Here is a 12433-nt window from a genome sequence, read left to right as displayed (position 1 = left end):
TGCATTGGAAAGGGTCATGGCAATGCCTGGATCTGCTGCTGCTGTGTGAAAATCAGTCAGTGGCAGAGGCCCCTCATTAGAGATGAGCTTAGAGACAACCAAAGAAAGCCCTGTGAGCTGTTTTGAACAATGGTGAATGCTTACCAGGTATGAGGTGCTGGGAGAGGCAAACAGCAACCATGCCAGGGACATTGCATTTGTCACATATACCACTGCGGAACGATTTCTTTTTATCTAGCTAGAAGGTGCTTTTCAAAAGCTCCTTCAGAAGAATTCCTTTTACATCTCATCGGCCACTTCTGTGGTAAAGGAGGCTGGAAAAGGAAGTAGCTAACAAAGGGAAGAGGGGTAGTTATGGTGGGCTTAGACCAATCATGATGCATTCGTTAGGGCTGAGCACATTTCTGACCAGAACAAAATAGAATGAGAAAATCTGGTTAGAATTGGTTAGGAAGAAAGGATTGTTGGGAAGAGGCTGGCTCCTCGAGGCCACCTACAGTGTCTGCCACAGAGGCTGCTTGGCATTGTGGAGGGAATGCAGGCTTTGGAGCTAAAAAGACCTGGGTTCAAATCCTAGCTCCACTCTTTTCCAGCCAGGCAACTGTGGCTCAGCTCACTAGTCCCTCTAGGACTCACTTTTCTTAACTCTAAATGTAAGTGGTATGAATGGATAATGTATGCATTGCCTGGCACATAGTAGGCGCTCAGTGAATTGTAGACATTATGACTACTAATAATTCATCAAGTCCTTTCTTGAAAGTATTCACACCCTCATCATGGTCATTGAGGTGGAAAGTGTATGGTAACTCCTATCTTGGCAAGAGTCTCGAACCTCAGAAAAGTTAACTAACTGAAGATCACATGGGAAGCTGATGGCAGAGGTGGAACTCAGATCTGGAGGTGCAGATTTCCACCTTCCCCACCTTCTGCCTCTCCATGAAGTTTTGATCCTCTAGTGCATGTGGGCCAGCCACTGGGGACGAACCCCTTTTTAGAAATGCCTTCTGAATTCCATTTTTCTGTATCCCAGAGAGACACACTAAACATGAGCAAGAGAAGCAGAAAGCTTCAGAGGGCACCAGGACAGCATAGCCTGGTCTGTGCAGGGCCCCTTCTATTTCAAAATGTGAGCCAGGACCCCATGGGAATCAATTAAGACCCCAGAAGACATTGTTTGTTTACACATGGAGGGGAACCTAAATTGGAGATCTGCTCTTTTACCTGCCTGACATTCATTTCTCATTGATAACCATCCTGTTCTCATTCCTAATCCAAGTGGGTCAGTGTGGCTGACCTCAACTTCTCTGCTCCAGGACTGCACATGTGGTCTAGGCTTGGCCAATCAACATTTTCTATCCTCTTGGCCAAGATAATTGGTTCTGGAATGGACATGTGACCCACATCAGCCAATCAGGCTCAACTCTGGAAGATTTGCCAGGTGACAGGTCTTTTCTTTCAGTTGGCAGCTGCTAGCTATGAGGTCAGTATAAGCTTGGAGCTTCCAAGGACAACTGCCTGGCCAGAAACTGCTTAAGAATAAAGACAAGCAAGAAATGAGAAGCAGGCCGGAGACCTATGGACCTGCGGAGATTGCTGGACACTATAAAATCCAGCCATGCCTAAACCTACCAAATCCACTTTTAGATTTTCCCATTAAACATGCCTATACATATTATTTTGATCCTTAAGACAGCTTGTATTGGATTTCTGCTACTTTTTTTTCCCCAAGAAATGTCCTGACTAATTTGAAAAGAAAGATTCTTTTCCTATCCTCCCTAGGATTCCATTAATCAGCACAGTAAAATGAAAACCATTCCAGCCAGCGTTGTTGCTCCTCTGCACCTTAGCTGAGCCAGGTCCTTCTCTCTTCGCTAAAGGAATCGTGAATTAAGTCTTTAGCATCAAAGGATGATGCCTTGCCTGACACTGTCTGGAACAATAACCCAAAGATTGAAAGATTTCAGTTTGAGTGGGAGACAGTTATGAGAAGGGGGTCATTGCTGACTCTGCTTTTCTACAGAAATTTCATATTTTTAAGCAATTTGACATCTGCTGTAACATTATGACCAGCTTAATGCCAGATAAGCCACCAGTGTGACATTACTATTGACTTCCTCAAAGCATTTGTACTCACCAAGTGCCAGGCTTGTGACAGACATATCCAGTAAATCCTGCAGCCAATAAGAAGGAAAAGTCAAAGTTTTGCAGAAATTAGGACAAGACAGTCCATAAATTTTTACTGACTTCACCTTTCTCACTCAAGGAAGTGTTTAATGAGATAGAGAAAAAGGTGTGATCGCAGGTTTGAAATTATTCTCCCCTATTAACATTCCAGAGGGAATAAAGAAAGCCATTTATCCATCTAGTCCACAGCACAGGCTTGGAAATTCTATTTCCAGCCATTTCAGGTGTCCAGTCTGTCTCCTAAAGGGCTGACCTTTCATCACTGAAGGAAGGCAGCTCACCCAGGGGCTTTGTAGAGGATGCTTTATAAATCTAATGTCTGCTATAAATGCGATTTCATTTTCGACTCTCTTTCTATGGGAAAAGCTGGCTTCAGCTTTCCTTACACCTATTCTAAATGTGAGGACTAGAATGAGTGGGCGTGAAGAGCTGGCCCAGACACTGGCGTCTGGCAGGATTTGTCTGGGGCCTTGTGCACACGTCTTGCTCTTCTTTCTGGGCTCTTCTAACTTCAAACCTTGGTTGTTGGCTGCTTCCTATTCTTGGACTCACCTCCTTCCACCTCCTGTACAATGCCACTTCCATTCACCCTCAAATGCACCCTCTCAACCAAATCTCATCCATCCTTCACATTTCTGCTCCATTTCCAGTTCCTCCAAGAAGCTTCCTGCAGCCACTCCAGCACTTACTCATCTTCCCCTTTCTTCTTAGATACTATTTCATGTTATTTTTATAGATTACAGTATATCATTCCCTCTTGCCTTTCTCAGCAGACTATAAATTCCTTGAAGGCAGGGTTCATGCCAAAGTATTTCAGTGACCTTCACATTGAACTCACATGCACATGATGATTTAAACACATCAACTTGACTGACCCTGCATCATAAACACTTAGTATTTTTGAGGTATCTTTCCCGGGAAGAATTCATTTTTTTTTTAAGCATTTGAAACAGCATCAGCTTTTCAACTTTTCCGCCACATGTTAATGAGGACAATTGAAAGTAAGTGTGTTTGCTGAGGAATTAGATGAACTTTCTGTCCAAGATGGAAATAAAATCCTTTCTTGGAGATCCCTGCTGGGGCCTGTTATGTGTACATAGTTGTCACATGGGCAGGGCATACAAAGTAATCAAAGGTTCCGTTGATTGTTATAAACTCAAGTGGAGCTGTGGCATTTGTCAACAGCCACCAGTGTTCAGCAAATGTGCTCCTCGTCATTGAATGCTGGCCCTGTTTTGAAGCATTATTCCTTTCCTGAATGGGGCTAGCATTATGTAATAGGACAGAAGGTAGAAAAAGCAAAACATAAAAAAATAGACAAATGCCGCTTTTCCTTTCTTAAGCACCTTGCAGAGCACCTTGCTTATGATTGGAGTTAAATTAAATTCTACTCCACAGATTCAATTCTGAGTGGCTTCTTTTTCAGGCCTTGGAACTTCTGGATAAAATAAAGAGGTGGTTTACTGAATGCTTAAGTGAAATTCAATAAGTCATGCTCCTTCTTCCATGGGGAACAGGCTGAAAGTCTTGGTTGGGTGTTGCTTGCCTGGGGAACCAGTCCTAAATTTTCTGTGCTCTGACTTTTCATTGGCAGAGGTAACATCATGGTCAAATCACTGTTCTGTAGCTGTGATCCATGCAGCTTTAGGGGAAAATATATGAGAAGTCACTTTTAGCAACTGCAGCCCCTATCACAACACACACACACACACACACACACACACACATGCACACATGCACATGCGCACACACACACACATGCACACATGCACACACACACACACACACACACACGCACACATGCTTTGGCCTCTAGTCTTCTCAAACTGCTCTCTCTTCTTCTTAGCATTTTACACATTCCATTCCAAATACAAACCTCCTCCACCTGTGAGTCACAGAAAAGATAAAAAGGGGAGATAAAGGCTGAGAATAAAGAGGACTTTGCCCTGGGTAACTAGACAGTAGAGCCTATTGAGAAGTGGGCAGCAGATTTAGAGTCGTGGGTCTCTGGAGCCAGACTGTCTGGGTTCAAATGGTGCCTTTCCCACTTTCTAAATGTGTCATCTTGAGCAAACTGCCTAACTTTCCCGGGCCTGAATTCTATGTCTCTAAACAGATGCCAACAGTATTGGCCTTGTCTTGTGGGTGTGTTGTGACAATTAAAAGAGTCAATACATCTGGAGCACTCAGAACAATGCCTGGCACATGGTACGTGCGTAATTCATATTAGTTGTCATTGTTGGGAAAGGGTGTAAGTCCCTTAAGGGTCCAGGAGACGATCCATACGAGACAGCAAACAATAGAAAACCTTATCTGCCAGTTCTTGCATAGAACCTGCTGTTGCTCATTAGTTTTATTCAGCAGCTATTTACTGAGTGCTTAATATATGCCAGGCACATGATAGGTGCAGAGGATAAAGACGTGGAAAAAAATCGCACAGTCCCTGCCCTTGTGAGCTTACAGTCAAACCCATGTGTCCATTCACAGCCGCTCTTGGCATGAGATGCTGTGCCAGTAGACACTAGGTGTGTGCCTGGCCCACAGGAGGGCTCCAGGATTACTCACCATCAAAGGCTCCTGTGGACATCCCTGATTCACTTCACACCTGGATTCCAGAATAAGCCATTCATCAAAATCCCAGATCAGCTCACTTTCTTGGCTCTCTGAGATGCCTCCCACCCCACCTCTCTGCCTCTCCTTTCCCAGAGAGAACGCTGTGCCCCAACCGCACCCTCCATACTCCTGTTTTCTCATTTTGGCTGCTCCTTTGGTTCTTGCCAAAGCATTTTCAGTGGATGTTGCCTGCCTGTCCTGCTCTCCACCTGCCTTTTGCCACTTGCCATTCCTAAAGGACACCTAAAATGCCCCTCACCCCTTTCTGGGCCAATGACCTAAATTCTACTTCCTTGAGACCTGAGCTGGCCACTGCAGCACCCTCTCACCCTCTCTATCTTATCCTCTTCAGTCACCTCAGCCTTCAGGCCCTTCCCTTTCATCCTTCCACTGGGGCCAGTGGAAAAGTGAGCCAAGATTAAGCTGGTGTCTGGAGCACCCTGAGAGCTTGCCTCATCTCCAAAGCCAGCCTCTGTTTCTGTGTTCTCATCCCCGTCACTCCCTCCCCACTCCAGCCCCGGCTCCCCAAATCATCCACTTCCACAATTCCAGCTTCCTCAGGCTCTTCCCACAGCCTCCTTTCTCACTGCATACAAAATGCACAGATTCATTCATTCATTCATTTACAAATACCCATCAAGTGCTAGCATGTGCTGTGTGTTAGCACTCTTCTCGGTTCTGGGGATAGAGCAGTGAACAAAACAAAATCTCTACCCTCACAGAGCTTACACTCTAGTGTGGAGAGCTGGACAATAAACAGGCCACCAAATAATGCAGGATGTCAAACAGTGAAGAATACAATCTTGAACCACGTGTCCAAGCGTTGCTGGGCCTGTATGTGAACTGGAGAGAAAGGATGGAGGAAGAGAGAGAAGTAGGTCATGCCTCAAAAGGGCTCCTCTTATGGGTCAAACTATTTTATAGTGGTTGGGGAGGAGCTGTTAAGGGTCGTATTGCTTTGCTGGTTTGCTGAGAAACTTCTGGAGCCTGCTGCTGGACAGGACCACAGTCTAGATATTGTTCTGTACAAGATTGTGAGGCCTGGCATGGGCCGAAACCGCAAGGAGCCTGCCGTCTTCTGCCCTAAAATCACAGTAGGTCTGAGGCTGATAACACAGCGCACCAGCTGGTCCAAGAGAAGCCATTCTGTCTCTTGCCTGGGGATAGAGAGCAGAGGAATGCCTTGGCTCTTGGCTGTACTGTGTATTTTGGCAAATGAATGTGAGAAAGGCTTCAGCGTGGTCTTTCTACCTATCTCCTTATCTAAGCCCGGGTAATGGGGAATTTGGGAGAAGATTTGACAAGGTTATGAATATACTACCTCCCAACAACTAATTAAAGGACAATCCAGGCTGGAAAAAGAGCTCTTTGTTTCACTTTCATTGTGAACATATCAAAGTATTAAACTTTTACAATTTACCAGGCTATTTTATATGACACATTTTGTTGGGTATAACATGTTGTATGGCCCCAAATCTCTTGTACTTTACTTGTCATTGAGCTGAATGTATTTCCCAGTTAGCAGGGGGTACACATACTTTGCAAAAAAACTATTTTTTTTTGTTTTTTGGTTTTATAGTTAAAATCATCTCAAATGACACTAGAGCTTTCCTATCTTACAACACTTTGGAGCAAATAGCTTTACATTCCAGCTGAATTAATAATAATTAACTACGGGCTTCACACAATATTCCCAGCAGAGATGTCCCAGCATACCAGCCTTCATACTCCTGATGCCTGGAATGTGCCGTTCCTCTGTGAGTTACAATCTGCTGTGCACAACTTCTATTTTGGGACTAAGTTGTTTCTTTATATAGAAACCAGTACCCTTGTCAAATGAAGTGAGTGCATGAGTCATTTGTGCATTTCCTAAAAACCATCACATCAAATTTTCCTCATCTGTTATCCATTTTCTTTTTTAATTAGAAGGGAAAAGCATTAATAATGCATATATCTTGGTGAGAATCCTGACTGTTCATTTACAGTAAAAATGTTTCTTGCCAGGTGCGATAGCTCACTTTTATCCCAGAATTTTGGGAGGCCAAGGCAGGTGGATCAACTGAGGTCAGGAGTTCAAGACTAGCCTGGCTAACATGGTGAAACCCCATCTCCACTAAAAAATACAAAAATTAGCTGGGCATGGTGGCATGTGCCAGTATTCCCAGCTACTTGGGAGGCTGAGGCAGGAGAATTGCTTGAACTTAGGAGGCAGAGGTTGCAGTGATCCAAGATCATACCACTGCACTCCAGCCTGGGTGACAGAGCAAGACTTTGTCTCAAAAGAAAAAGTTTCTTGATGGTGACTGAATTTCGTGCTTGTTTAAGAAACGATCTGTCTCCATTTGCATTTTCATCAACCATGTAACTTACATACCTCTGCTAACTTGGGGCTCAACTTTTGATCATTCATACTGTGACCTGTGATATTTTAGACACTGTTGAATGGCTGGAGAAGGTGGCACTAATTAGAGTTTAGAAAGCATTTGATTGTTACTCCGATTTTTGAGAGTCAAACCAAGCAATGAGAGCAGTATGGCCCCAGACAAGGCATAATTTCCCACTTTCCAGGCGACTTGAGGTATGGGGGGAAGTGAAGCTTATTCTTTCCCCATATCATGGATAGATATTTATGAAAAAATTTGATTTCCTGTAGGTCTCAGTACATTATGCTAAGGAGCTGAGGCTTTGGGGAGAGGATACTGCCTTCTACTTGAAGACAAACAAGGACGCCTAAAATGTCCCCAGATAGCCTCTTCTGCACTCCAGGGGCAGCTAGAGGGCAAATATTAGGTGTGTCTAATCTACTTAGGAATTTGAACCCCAAAGGGGTCTGTTTAACAATTGGTCCATTTGTCTGAATCTTTCTGAACTTTTTCAGCTGGTGCATATCTTCTATCATAAAATCTTGTCAACTATCCCAAGAGTACTCACTCTTGTGAGGCCAAGGCCAATACTCATTTCTTTTGTGCTTTTGTTTTTTGAACCAACAATGAGTTAGAAGGAGAAGAGGCAGAGGGACATTCCTGTAAGATGCTTCCTGCTGGAAAAGAGAATGATCCCAAAGAATATTGCCGCAGTCTATTTGCAATGTTATTAGACCTTACATTTAACTGAGGGAACTTCCACCGGTGGCTTCATTAATAATGTAGTGATGTTCGTCTCTAGCGTCATTCAATGTTCCAAAGGCTTTGTGGAGAGGAGCACTGAGACTTTTCCTATTTCCAATTAACACAGTGGAAATTTACCAGTTGTGTCACGGACTGTTTAATATTTGAATTTGTTCTGACCTGTTGTCATGAGACTGCTTATCTAATAGGTGTTCTATGTTCCCAGGAAAATGACTGGGGCTATTAAGATTTAAATCATTGAGAGGAGAAGAAAATCTCAGATTTTACCCTAAAGAAAAGAGAATTAATTTAAACTTTTATTTTATCTTTCTTTTATATATTACATTGAACTAGAGAAAGAGGGTGGAAGAAACCTTCCAGAATAAGGAAGATAAAATGTGACTGAGTAGCAGGGGAATATAATTCTAGAGCACTAGTTCTTTCCTCCTGGGTGTGGAAGGGGGGACTTGTGGGCCGTTTTGCTACCATGGAAACCAACCAAGGTATGTGAGGGGGGAAGGAAGGCCCCTTCAGGCCCATCCTTCCCTTCTTGGAACTTAAAGATCTTACTTTTCTCAGAGTTAAAGTGTCCTAGTCAAGAGGTGATCTTTCTAATGACGAGATGTGTGTGTATGTGTGTGTGTGTGTATTTTATTTAATTGAGTTCCGATTTGCCTTCTTTCCTACTTCACCTTTTAAATCTAGTAATTCTGGCTGTCTGTAGTCTAGACTCACCCAGAAGGAAAGTTAACAGTTACAAACAAAACAACCATTGAGCACACATAGGGTATCAGCACAGCCTTCTGTTGTGGGGATGCATGGACTGCAAGATACCTAACACATCGTGTAGAGTCACTAGATACAAATTCTCTGTGATGCTAAGTTATATCTGTCCTGTTCCTATTTCCATACTCAGAGATCTCTTAGAAAATCAGCGGCTCAAAATGAACTTCCTCTCCTCTTTAATTCAGAGGATGTTTCTGAGCCACAGTTCTCTTTAATTTTTAAAACTGCATATTAAAAACTGTCATCCTCAACAAAGATACAGAAGCCACTCTTCCCGGGTTTGCTGTTTCTTTACAATCCTACGTCACAGGCATCCACGTTTCCCTTTCTTCCTTTCCAGTGCTTTCTAAGATGTGGTGGAAGGCAAAGGAACCAAGGACCAGGTATTTGGAAAGCTGGTGAGCATGTCACAGTCTGTCTTTCTGGAAGGATCTTAGAGGAGAGAAGAGATCAGCGTGGTAGAAACGTGCTGCTGTGGATGGTAGGAAGTTCCCATCACAGGAAGTATCCTAGACTAGTTTGGACAGTCTCTTAGCAGGGGCATTGTGAGAGGGATTAAAAAACTCAGAGTAGAAGTTAGATTAGATGCCCAGTAATATAACTTTTTTTAAAATAACCATTTTATTTTTTAGAGTAGTTTAAGGTTCACAGCAAAACTGAGCAAAAGGTGCAAAGATTTCTCATATGCCCCTAGCCCTCTCTCCACCAGTCTCTCCATTATCAACATTTCACAACAGAGCAGTACATTTGTTACAATCCATGCATCTACATTGACATATCACGGTCACTCAAAGGCCACAGTCTACGTGAGGGTTCACTCTTGCTGTACCTTCTATGGGGTTGGACAAACGTATGACAAATGTTCACCATTGTTGTATCATACAGAGTATTTTCACTGCCCTAAAAACCCCGTGTGCCCTGCCCGTTCACCCCTCCCTCCCCAGATTCCCCAGCAACCACTGATCCTTTTACCACAGTTCTACCTTTTCCAAAGGTCATAGAGTTGGAATTAGACAGTATGTAGCCTTTTCAGATTGGCTTCTCTCACTTAGTGATATGCACTTAAGGTTCCCCCCCATCTTTTCCTAGCTTGATAGCTCATTTCTTTTTAGTACTAAATAATATTCCGTTGTCTGGATGAACTAATATCCTCATGTTAGTTTCTAGAGATTGCAGGATAGCACTGCTAGGGTAACCACAAAGATGAAATAAAAAGGATGAAATAAAAAGGATGTAACAGCCTGATATCTGTGATTTCTACTGAGAATGAATGGCTGAGTTTCAGAGTTCTGAATGAGGGACATCGCTGATGCTAGGGAGTCAACCTCAGGGTGGCTTGTGTGGAGCCCATGACTGTGCAAACAGGATGTGGGTGGGCTTGTGCAGTCCAAGTGACAGAGAAGCAGCACAAAGCAGCTGAATCTAAACAGGTACTATATTGACTCCTATAACTGGAGGTAAGTCTGCATTTTCAGGCACGGCTGAATGTAGGGTGGGAAAAGGTCCTATCAGGGTCCTGGCTGTCTCTGCCTCTCCATCGTCTTTTCTTCTGCGTTGGCTTCATTCTCAGCCAACTCTCCACGAGGTAGCCAGGATGGAGCTCCAGGCTCACTTTCTACCAGCTAGTTGACACTAGTGCAAATGAAGAACATCTTTCCTGGCAAAACTCTCAGGGAGGGATTTAATTGGCCCAGCCGTTTGGGAGTCCCTGTGGTGGACGCCCCTCTTTCCACAGAACTGGGGATTGGGATCATCATGCCACCACCCCCTAGAAAACATGAAAGTGGGGCAGGAGAGGTTTCTAAAGGAAAATTGGGGGTGCTCTTATTAAAAGAATAGAAAAGGACTCTGAGGAAGTGAAATCAACAGGTATTCTTTGTAGCCAGACTATGGGAAAACAGTCCGAAAGAGTGGAGATGGGCATTGATATGGTTTAGATGTGTTGCTCAAATCTCATTTGAACTGTATTCCCCCCTTTGACATTAGGAATACAGTTCAACATGAGATTTGAGGGCTCATGAGGGCAGATCCATCATGAATGGTTTGGGTCATTGCCTTGGTGATAAGTGATCTCTTGCTCTGAGTTCACATGAGATCTGTTTGTTTAAAACTGTCTGGCACCTCCCCTCCCACTGTCTCTCTGTGGCTCCTGATTTGCCATGTGAGGTGCCTGCTCCCCACTCACTTTCTGCCATGATTGTAAGTTTCCTGAGGCCTCCCTGGAAGCCAAGAGATGCCAGCACTGTGTTTCCTGTAAAGCCTGTGGAATCATGAACCAACTAAACTTTTCTTTCTTTGTAAATTACCCAGTCTTGGGTATTTCTTTAGAGTAATGCAAGAACAACCTAACACAGGTGTCAATATATACTATGTAAAAGCAATGAAAATAGTGGTCTTGAACATGGTCTCAAAGCAATCCGTTCAAAAGGAACCTCATTATACCCTTTTATAATTGAAAGTTAAATGTCTGCTGGGACATGATCTCTCCTTTTCTGGGCCTTTGTGTTGTTTGGGCTGCTGGAGAAGAGGGGAGGAAACGGTGAGTTCACGCTGAGTTCCTTTCCATCTGTTTCTAGTGTGTCTTCATGTACTACCAGGACTAGAAAGCTAAACAAGACATTTCCTAGACTCCCTTGAAGCTAGGGTAATAGATACAAATGAATTTCATTAATTGGATGTGCTCAAAGATTTGAAAGGTAGACGTAAGAAGGAAAGATTCTTTCTGTTCCTTGGTTGCTTTCTGCTGCCAGGCACAATTGAGATATTGGACTTCTCTGCAACAACTTTCCAATGTCTGGTCTCTAGCTTTGTGAGTTTTGAGAGAGGACAACAGAGGCAGCCACTGGATTCCCCTGATTACGGAAGAGGCACCAGCTTCCTGCGTGGGCCAGTTCTGCCGTGCTGCTCTGGGGGCCATTTCTGCAGGTCCAGCCCAGACCCCATTATTCTAGCCCTTCCAATGACATTGAAAGCAGGAAATTTCCTGTATTAAATTGTCTTCTGCTTAAAATCGCTAAACAGTGTCTGTTTACTGGATCCAAACAGGCAGAGTTGATAAAAGTCTCGAGAAAAAGTAAAATCTGGTTCTTGCCCAAGGCCTGGGTGTTCAAAGGGAGCTGATGGAGCAACTCCTGGTGATGTGGGGAGAGGAACATCTCATTTGGCTTCCATGTTCCCATGGGAGAAGGGAGCATGTTCCCATGGAGGAAGGGAGCACCACGGCAACTTCTGGAGCTTTTCTCATCAACATGAATGCTCCTCCTTAGAAATCACCAGGGCTTTTCTCTCTGTTCACCCATCAGGAACTATCCTTCTTCTTTGAATTCATTTTCTCAATGCAAGGCTTTTGCTGTATTCACTTATGCTTTCATTTACAATCCACAACTATTTACTGAGCATCTACTGGCTACTGGCAAGTGCTATTCTCTTTGTGAACTAACTCATCTCACTGCTCCCAACCTCTTGCTAAATACTCCCATGTACATACACCCTCATATATGCACACTGTACACAACACGCAAACTTCTCAACTCCTTCGCCACCCCCTCCTTGACTGCCGCAGCCCAGGTTTTTAGTCCTAGTTTGTGCTCCTGTAATTCCTGAATTTGCCCTATCAAAGCATTTTCTCACACTGTATTGAAATTGCTCATTCACTTCTGTCTCCCATGCTAAATATAGCTGCAGAGATGGCAAAGGTTGTATCTCTTGTTTGCCACTGTAGATTCAAGACCTGTCATAATGCC

Source organism: Cebus imitator, unplaced genomic scaffold (genome assembly GCF_001604975.1).
Source record: "Cebus imitator isolate Cc_AM_T3 unplaced genomic scaffold, Cebus_imitator-1.0 Scaffold124, whole genome shotgun sequence".
NCBI lineage: Eukaryota > Metazoa > Chordata > Mammalia > Primates > Cebidae > Cebus > Cebus imitator.
This window is presented reverse-complemented; position numbering follows the sequence as displayed.